This window comes from Cyprinodon variegatus, unplaced genomic scaffold, assembly GCF_000732505.1.
Source record: "Cyprinodon variegatus isolate N-32 unplaced genomic scaffold, C_variegatus-1.0 Scaffold208, whole genome shotgun sequence".
Classification (NCBI taxonomy): Eukaryota; Metazoa; Chordata; class Actinopteri; order Cyprinodontiformes; family Cyprinodontidae; genus Cyprinodon; species Cyprinodon variegatus.
In genome coordinates this window covers 747,814-757,449 of record NW_015150661.1, presented here as the reverse complement: position 1 = coordinate 757,449, position 9,636 = coordinate 747,814, and positions in this window count along the sequence as shown.

The following is a 9,636-nucleotide window of genomic DNA, read 5'->3' as shown; positions in this document are numbered from 1 at the left end:
CAAGGCCTTTTGATCAAGCTTAGAACAACAGTGTCTATAAAAATACATCAAACAGTAACAACATCCACATGGAAATTTATAAATGCAAAAATGGGCTACCATAATAATGTTGAAATAGTTCAAGAACATAAAGCTATTTATATTAGTAGATATCAGAAGCACTGATCAGTGTCACCGCTGGCAGAGTACCAGAATAAAGTAAGCCTAGCTGTTAACTTGGCTTAAGGCTAGCTGCACGGAACAAATAAACCTATTAAATATATCAGGGTGCCAATTACGTAAACATATGTTGTAATCAATTATTGTGTTACTTTATTTTTTTTGAGTACCCTCTTTAAAGATTTTCTATTATATTGATACAAAACAGACAATATGAATCAGGGATTTATACACATATTTAAAGTATTTGCCAGCCTGTGGAATGTTGCGCTACGTAAGCCCAAGATACACAGAAAATTTTAACAAAACTAACCAAAAAATAGAACAAAATAATACAACTAAAAAGGTAAGAAGAGAAAGATTTTAAAGAAAGAAAAAAACTTAAGTATCTCAAGGTATATAATTAGTGTGTTAATTTACAAACCAGGTCAAAATGCTAATTTGCACTGTTTCATTGGTAGGAAGCTAATTCAAAGAAATTGAATTAAAAAATTAAAGGGAAAAGATTAAAGAAGAGATTAAATTGATTTTCATTAAAAAAAATATCTTATGATATTGGTGCTCTTAATCAGCTTTAATCAGATGCAAATTGTATTCATTTGCCTGGGTGTTAAGGCCTTACTTATATAAAGATTTCAAAGACCAAAATACAGTAGCCTTACAATAACTAAGAAAAAATGGAAGCATCTGTGAGCCAATTAACTATTATTTTGTAATCGGATTTGCAGTTCATGCATTCCTAGTAAAGAGTTTACATTTGAAGAGACTGGGCCTTAAAAAACACTTTGGAAAACCACAACTGTATACTGTAAATAAACATTTTGCAACTAAATTGTTTTCCTAACTATATGTGAATGCCTAATTATTTACTAATGTATATGACAACTGCATTATGGCATGTAATGATAGAATCATGATATTTTTTATTCAAATATGTCTACTGATCATCACATTTTAGATTCAAATATGTTATCTGTTTTATATTTATAGGGACAGTAGTAAAAGCTGTTACAGTTTTCCTCTTTTTCAGCTACGATAAAACCTCATGTTTTAGCTAAACTAATTGATAGATACATGTAAACCTTATCTACTAACAGTAACTGTAACACTGCTTTAAACCAAGATATAATACACCCGTACTGTAAAAAGAAATCCAGGTGTAGCCGTGGAATCTGCTGGCTTTTTTCTCTGGAAGTGGGGCATCCGGTTTTTGCATATGCAGCACGGCTTCTTTCTGTCAAGAGAAAATAACATGTTGCAACTCTATGATGGATTATGAAGGAAACTGAAAGCAATCTTTCATCAATCTTATTGAAAACTTTCCTTCCACTGCCTTTTTCCCTTTCTGTACCTTTTTTATGTCTTTAAGACTCATATGGACTCAGTGACCATGAGGTTAATGGTTTTTTTTTTATTCCACCTGGCTGGGAGGTCATCTTTGACCATGTCTGAAGTTACCTGCAGTTGATCCAGCCTTCGCACCTCTGGTTGAATTCTGTCAAACTCATTTATTTTGTCCAAGAGTATTCTAATAACCTATGTTCAGCTATAAATCAATCGCTATAGAAGGGTCGGAAAGATATTCAGTGAAAAAGAGGGCTTTAATAAACTGACTGGTAATAAATGTCACTTTATTTTATTTAGAGCAAAATCATAAAGTTGAGGTATTGTATGTCTGATCAGTGTACTCCCTCTAGTGGCCATGCTGTAGACTTACAAATAAATGTAAATGTAAAACAATATAAATATATTTACATGATCAGTGTAATATTTAAACCAAACTTTATTTAATAATCAGTGTTATCCTTTACTTAAACCACCAAAAAGTAGCTTTAAAAGTGGTTTGCTCTGAAAAGCTGCTGTGTGGCCACTTAAAGAGATGTGTAATGTTGTTCAAAATTTGCTGTTGGTCTTTATGGACCCAGAGGAGGATGAATTGAAGACAGAGATAGCCATGAACAAAATGGATATAATCTCTGGTAATCTGGATAAGTAAACACCCCCTTTGGCCTCCACTTGAAGCTTTATCACTGTATGGTTTTCATTTCCAGGAAAAGCATTAGGCTGTTGCATGGCAGTACCAGTTCTCTAGTGGACAGTGTGCTCCTACACTGCAGGATTCATCTTCACTATTTCACTACCCTGCATGTTGTTGCTCTGGGGAAGAAGAACACATGTGGACCTTGAGAAGATATGATGGTTAAATTCTCAGGAGGACACATCAGAAAAATCTTTAACTCTTTAAGCTTTACTTCCTCTGTCCAAGTCCCATAATCCCTCTTAAAATATAGATGCTAAAAAAATATATATATTTTTTATATTCTGCCACCATCAAACTCATCAAATCCACAAAAATAACCATGCTACTGTAAAAAATTATAGAGTTTACCTTTAAATTTTAAATTATATTTAGTGTTTTGTTTTTGCCATAAATGGATTTAATGGTAATGATGAAGAGTTCTATAGGGTATCATAGTTGTTACGGGTTGTGGGCAAAGTCTGAATTTTAATCATGCTTTTACTTCTCAGCAGTAAGCATTAATAGTAGGTTTGTAAAATAATATGTTAGAGGTACACATTGTTGACACATTCTGATTGTTTCTTTTTTCCCTTTAATGTGTGAAAAATATAATTTCTGCCTAACAGTAACTAAAAATCATGATCACAACTTATTTCTGTGCTTAAGCGGAAACTAATGCAATGTTTAGCGCATTTAAATGATATGCACTTCCAATTCAATTCATCTTATTTTTGTCAAATCCATCAAATCACACAGACCGATTGGTTAAGCGGTTTCCTCAGATAGGAAAGCACACAAATTGCATTTGTTTATTAGTTTATTGACTTGCAGAATTTGCTTATTCTGGATCAGCATGTACTGATAGTGGACAGGTTAACTCCACTATAACACAAAGAAACGTCCAGGAGAACCAGGCTTAGTGAGAAGGTTGTTCTGCCCAGAGATATGGAGCCAGAGGGAAACATAAAGGGGTAACTGTGGAAGTTGTGGCTTCATCTAGGAGAGAAACACAGCTAAACAGATGACCTCTGAGCCCCTATAGAAGTCTAAAAGAGGACGGCAAGTCCCAGCAAAGCTCAGCCTATAGCAATGTCTATGACAGAAACACCAGGGTCATATACTGTATATATAGAAGGAAAACAAAGTTCCCAGTAGCAGCAAATCAGCTGCATTACCCCCCTTTAGAATGGTGTCAGTGCTGAATAGAACCCAAGGTCTGATTTAGAAGGGAAGCAGAGAGAGAAGTTAAAGGTAAAATAACAGCAAATGATTGGAGAATGGATGGAGAATGTAGTGGAGTGTGCAAAAACAGGTATGTTCTCTTGCAGCCTACAGAGTTGGCTGCACTTTAATTATAAGATTCAACAAAAAGGAAGTTTGACGTCTCGTCTTAAAAGTAGACAGGGTGTCTACTGTACCTCATGGACTAAAACTGAGAGCTGGTTCCACAGGTGAAGAGCCTGAAATCTACCTAATATTCTACTAAACTCAAGGAAACACCAGTAAACCTGCAGTGCTGGGAGCAAAACAGGCTTACTCTGTTCGAAATAGATTATTGAGGTATCTGATGCATGGTGGAGCTTTTTAGTGATGATTACAATTTTTTTGTTTTTTATTCCATGTCCTCTACTCCCCAGCGGCCATTGGGCCTGTTCTCCAAAGAGTTCAAATAAACTGCATGGGATTTTTTCTTTTTTTTTTTCTTTTGGAACAAGCGGGTGATCTACAAAGATTGCTCATGGAAATGATAGGTTGTGCAAACTGGTTTAGTTCTGCACTATGAAAATGAGTGATTGTGTGTGGTAATGGATGTTTGAGAGTGTCCTTTAAATAAAGATAAGGCTCTAAGCCAAGTTAGCATGATGATGATCATTTAAAAAATAATTAAACTAAATATTGTTTATAGAGTACTTCACATTGGTAGCCTATTTAAGGGTGCCATACAGGAATGTAAAAAATAAAATGATAAAAATAACTAAGTTGTTGTCAAATATGAAAAATAGTGTCAGCAAACATCAAATAGTTAGAAGGATTTTCTTTTCTATACATGCCAAAAGATTAAAGTAAATTTTTCATCTCAGATTTATTGTATAAAGATTGTCTGCATAAAGAGGCGTGACTTTGTGTTATAAGGTAGTTCCCAGGCATCAAGAGGTTAAAGATAATACAATAATTTTTACTCAAGGAAATCAACAATATGAATCTCATTCTACCTTATGCTAAGAGCAAACTCGGTAGCCTGATGAATTCGTCTCTCCACTGTCATCAATTGATGGTACGAAGGAATGTAGCAGGCATATTCATTTATGCATCTAAAGTAAATATATTAATCTTCAAATTATTGTTCTTAAATGTGCTTTTAGTTATTAAATGGGACATTTAATCATTTAATTGCGGAATGTATAATTCAATAATATTTACATGAATAAATAGTAATAATAAAAAATATATGAATTATGTATTAGATTAAATGACTAAATCATTATTGCATTCACTGATCTCCTGGTACATTTGTGTATTTCATGCAACATTTATAGTTTTGGATTTCCTGAAATATATTTCAGCCATCAGTATACCTCAGGGATCACATCACAGTGATTGAGAAAACCATCCTGCAACCCCTCATTGGGAACTGCTGTGTTCAATGGCAAATGATGTGAATTGTCATAATATTAATAAAACCTAAATTAACCGTGTTGAGCTGAATTATCTCAAATTATCTTAGCCATGATTAAAGTTACATGACCATTGTGGCATTTTGCTTTTGTGGTTAAAACTAAAAAAACCTGTCGTAATATTAAATCTGTAATACCTCTAGTAATTATTTCAGAATTTTATGGTTGTAAAAAAAAAAAATTGGACCAGCCAAAAGCCTTATTACAATTACTAAAATCCAGTCATAATGTATTCTTAGTTTGGTTTTTATGTTGATAAATATCACATGATCTGAAATCACATAATGACATAAAAGCCATCTTGTGCTTCTAGTCTTAAATCTCTACACATGGATCTACACAAAATATTAACTTTGTATGTTTTACTATATTTGGTTGGATTCATTGCAAACACACCTATTGAAAGATAGATTTCATCTTTTATTTCTATGACATATTTCCTTCATATAAATATAAATTATTTGGGAGAAAGATAAAAAGTTACGATACCTGCGTTTTTATCCTTAAATGTATTATTTTTCTACCAATGTAATAAAAAAAAACCTAAGATATAGGACAATATTTACCACAAGGGGGCGAAGTAAGCCCTCTGTTTTAGCAGATGTGCTGCTCTGAAATCAGAGGTTACCTCCCTAAGCTGATGACTCATTACTAGAGCAGGAGTTTTTTTTTTTTTTTCATCTTCTTTTTATGAGAATATTGTGTGTCCCATCCACATAATGTGGAGGATCACACTGGCTGTGTTAAAATGCAGCAATCACACGTTCATGTTATTGTTTGTACCACAGTGTGTCTCTGTGTGGCTGACATGATTAATCTGATATCTGATCAGGGTCTATAAAGAAATAAATGTTTGTTTGCATGAAAATTTCCCTGATGTTACTGCTGCATGCAGAGAAATGTCATGAATGAACCTAATGTTTGTCTCTGATTTCACAAAAACCCTAAATGCAGCACTTGACGTGGAAAAAACTCTTCAATTCTGTAATGCAAAGATTTTATTCTTTCCAGTCTGGGAATACTTTGAATTTACCTTCGATACAAAGCATGTGATAAATATGGGAATGGAAATAAAGCATTCATAGTTAACACCCATCAAATAAAAAAAAGATGTTTCACAGTTTTTCTTGTTTTTATTATAAAAAAGTCCAAGTGGCATTCGTGCATTTAGATATGTCAGCTTAAGTCTTGTGCTCTACGCACAGTTGCATGGATGTATTTGCAGGCGTGAATCATTGTGCATTGCCTGACCCCATTGTCACACTTAATTTCCCTCCATTTCTGTGCGTACGCTGGCTTCACAGCTCCCTAACTCTGAAGGTTTAGGAGAGAGAGCTCAGCTGAAGCAGGGAATCATGAATGCGTGAGATGCCATAAGCACTGTGTGCAACAGCATATGTGTCTGTATTATTATTTCTCAATTAACTCAGTATTGCGACAAAAGGTTTCATGTTGAAAGGCAAGAGCAGACATGGTGGTGTAGCTTTTAGTGGCAATGATATGACGTTAGTTGCTACGTAATCAGGTAGTATTGAGACTGCTGGTGTGTTAGTGAATGGGATTTAGCAGGTTTTAGCTCCATTCATCTCTCTGTTAATCCAGATGCCATGCACATCTGTGACCCTCCCTCCTGCCAAACACACGCACGTTTGCACACAGATGTGCTGCATGTCTGGATTTTCAGTGGTATTTTGTTTTTGTTTTCTCCATCTCTCTTTGCACATTCTATTTTCCATTATTTTGCATTTTTATAAGTATTAATGGTGAACCATGCAGAGAGGTTCGGGTAGACTATGTATCCTAGAGTAGAAGAAATGGATTATGTTCAAAGAGAGCAAGAAAGCCCCTTTGTATCTGTCCCATTGTACTTCAATTGTATTTCTGAAATCCCTAAAACTGACTATTTTAAGAATGTTTCTAATCTGGTGAAGTATTTTGATCATAAGTGGCATCATCCTTGCACTGAGAGGTATTCGGCCACCAATTCATAAGTAGTTTAAATTAAAACAGTTTAAAATTAAAACAGTTTAGCTTCGTCTAGATCTTCTGACTGTCTGCTCTTTACATGTGGGCCAATGACCTTAATGTAAAAAATATAATCCATCAAAACATTTGCTGAATGCTACTATATTTTTTTCATTTTTAACTTTTATTCTTTATTATTGATCATGGACTAAAACAGTTTGAGTCACAAATCGGGTATTTTAGGCAGGCCTACAGAACCCACAGGTTCTAAAAAACACAAGTTAATTCTTGGTAACAATGGTACAGTATACAATGAGGGATACGAAGACCCTCTAAAGTTTTTCCAACTTTCCCAACCTGATATTTTTAAGTTTTCTTTGCAGGTTTTATACGATTCTAGACCATATAAAGCATTCGTTCACCTTAACTGTGTTTACAATAGTTTACAAAACTCACTGACATTAAGCAGCCAATAATGTAGTATTGTAAAGGTTGTTTTTATTGCCTTTGAAACAACTTGAGATCTATTTAGAATTATTTAGATTTTGACATCTCATATCTGCACTTGATTATCCTAAACCTAAACCATTTTTTCTAAACCTTTTGCACTGGACTGGTGCTGGAGCTATCTTTGCACTGGAGCTAGCAAAGCTCTGGATTCTTCAATGTTGAGTGCTGGAAGCTCCAGCTACTGGAGAAAGGAAACACTTGGTAATGTACCACCACCTTTTTGTTGGGCCAAATGAGTGCTTGCCTAGCACCAACTATGTCAGGAGTGGAAGGAGAAGAGTTTACAACAGTGTGCACATGAGTGTTCCTCTGCAAGTGTGTACAACAACATTGCCAGATGCTAAATAGTTGTAACGATGACAACTTTTGTTCCTGTATAATCATAAATGCTTGAACAACACGGAGTAGATTCTCGGTCATGCAGGTCATAGTCATTCATTTTAATTATTTTGCTTGGATACATCCGTATGCAAACTCTCCAGCTTCCTAAACCTTTTGTGGCTTAGCTATGACCCTCTACCTGACCAATGTCCAATCAGCAATCTTTTCCAAGGTGGTGTGGCTGACATTTCTACACTGATACAGTAATTCCTTTATGTTTTTTGGTCTTATGTCATATTAACATTTCCAGATGTATTGGAGGTTGGGTTTTATTGATGCAAGATTGAGAGAAATAAATGCTTAAAATAATTTAATTTAATAATTTAACATTTAATGTAAATGTACTCATTTATAATGCACTGTTGTGAGGTATTTGCCTCCTTGTGTATTGCACATGTTTCAGCTTTTTTGTCACTTTAAAATAAAATATAAGAAAAAGATAACTAAAGTAAATATATGATTATTTTATGTTTTAAGGAAGATAAACTCTCCCAATTAACCTGGACATGTTTAAAGAAGTAATTTGCTGCTACATCTCATAACCTGTTATGTCCCCCTTTGGAGAAACATCTGCAATCAAGTGTTGGAAAAACTGTGGAGTCCTTTACACTGCTATAGAGGAATTTTATCCCTCATTTATGCAGAACTATTTTCATTCTCAGAATGCATAAAGTTGGTCCTCGAGGGCCGCTGTCCTGCAGGTTTTAGAGGTTTCACTTTCTTAGAACAGCTGATTCTGATGATTGCAATTCACCAAAAGCCTGTTAATCAGCTATCACTGAAAATCAGGAGCAGAAAAACCTCTAAAACCTGCAGGACAGCGACCCACTAGGACCCACTTTGGGCATGCAACTTAAGGGTACTGTAGCATGCACTGCAGATGCATCTTGATCAGAATTAAATTTTGACTTTAATGAGGCCACTCAAGAACATGCAGCTGTGCTTTACTGTAGACCATTTCTGCTGCACAGCCCATGTACACCTGAACGTGAGCTAAGGTCACAAACCAAGGATGGGGACATACCCCTTTAGGATATTCTGGTAAATATTACACTAAAATAAACTGCAAAAGACTACTTTTTTTTTACATAAGCCTTTAAAAATCTATGTATTTGCATGTATGATTCATTAATGCCCTTAAACCTCCTCTGTGAATAACTGATTTAATGGTGGATTACTCAATATGGAAAATGTTATAGAAGCCGGTTGTTTTTCATTCTGCCCTGTATCATGTTAAGTAATGTTCAATAAAGTACTTTATGCATGCATGTTTTAGAACAACTAAAACATAAATCATGTTGCTTAGATGTGGTTATACTCTGACCCAAATATAGAGGGTAGCTTCCTTGATCAGTCAAGGCAAAATTCCGACCAAATTAAGGGTTCCCTCTTTCACGGAACTTCATCTAGATGTTGGAGCAGAGCATCACCAAATCCTCAGCTATCACCAATCTATTTAAATGTCAGTATGTGGTCCTTTTGCCGTAGTGATTTTTCATAGATGTAACAGGACACACACCTTTCAATACATTTTTTTCTTGTTAATCCTTAAAATGTTTTCCCAAAAGATAAAGGGGTCGTTTTCATGATTATGTGTTTAATAAATCTGAGTAAACTCTGGATGTTGTTTTGGGGTGTCTTTAACTTCCAAGGTACCTCATTTTTTTCAGTGAGCCTGATTATCCCTGACGTTTACCTCTTTTTCACTTTTATCTTCCAACATATAATTAGTAGTTTATTTGGAATTGTTAATTAATTTGTTGCATTGTGTTTTTTATGTTTTAAAAACCTACTCAGTCAGGTTCTATTCAAATAATATCTTGGTTGTGGTTAGTAAAATAAACTCTGCCTTCTTAACAGTAAATGATAAATGATGATGGACAACATGTTATTCACAACCACACACAGCTTTGTTTTCATGACATA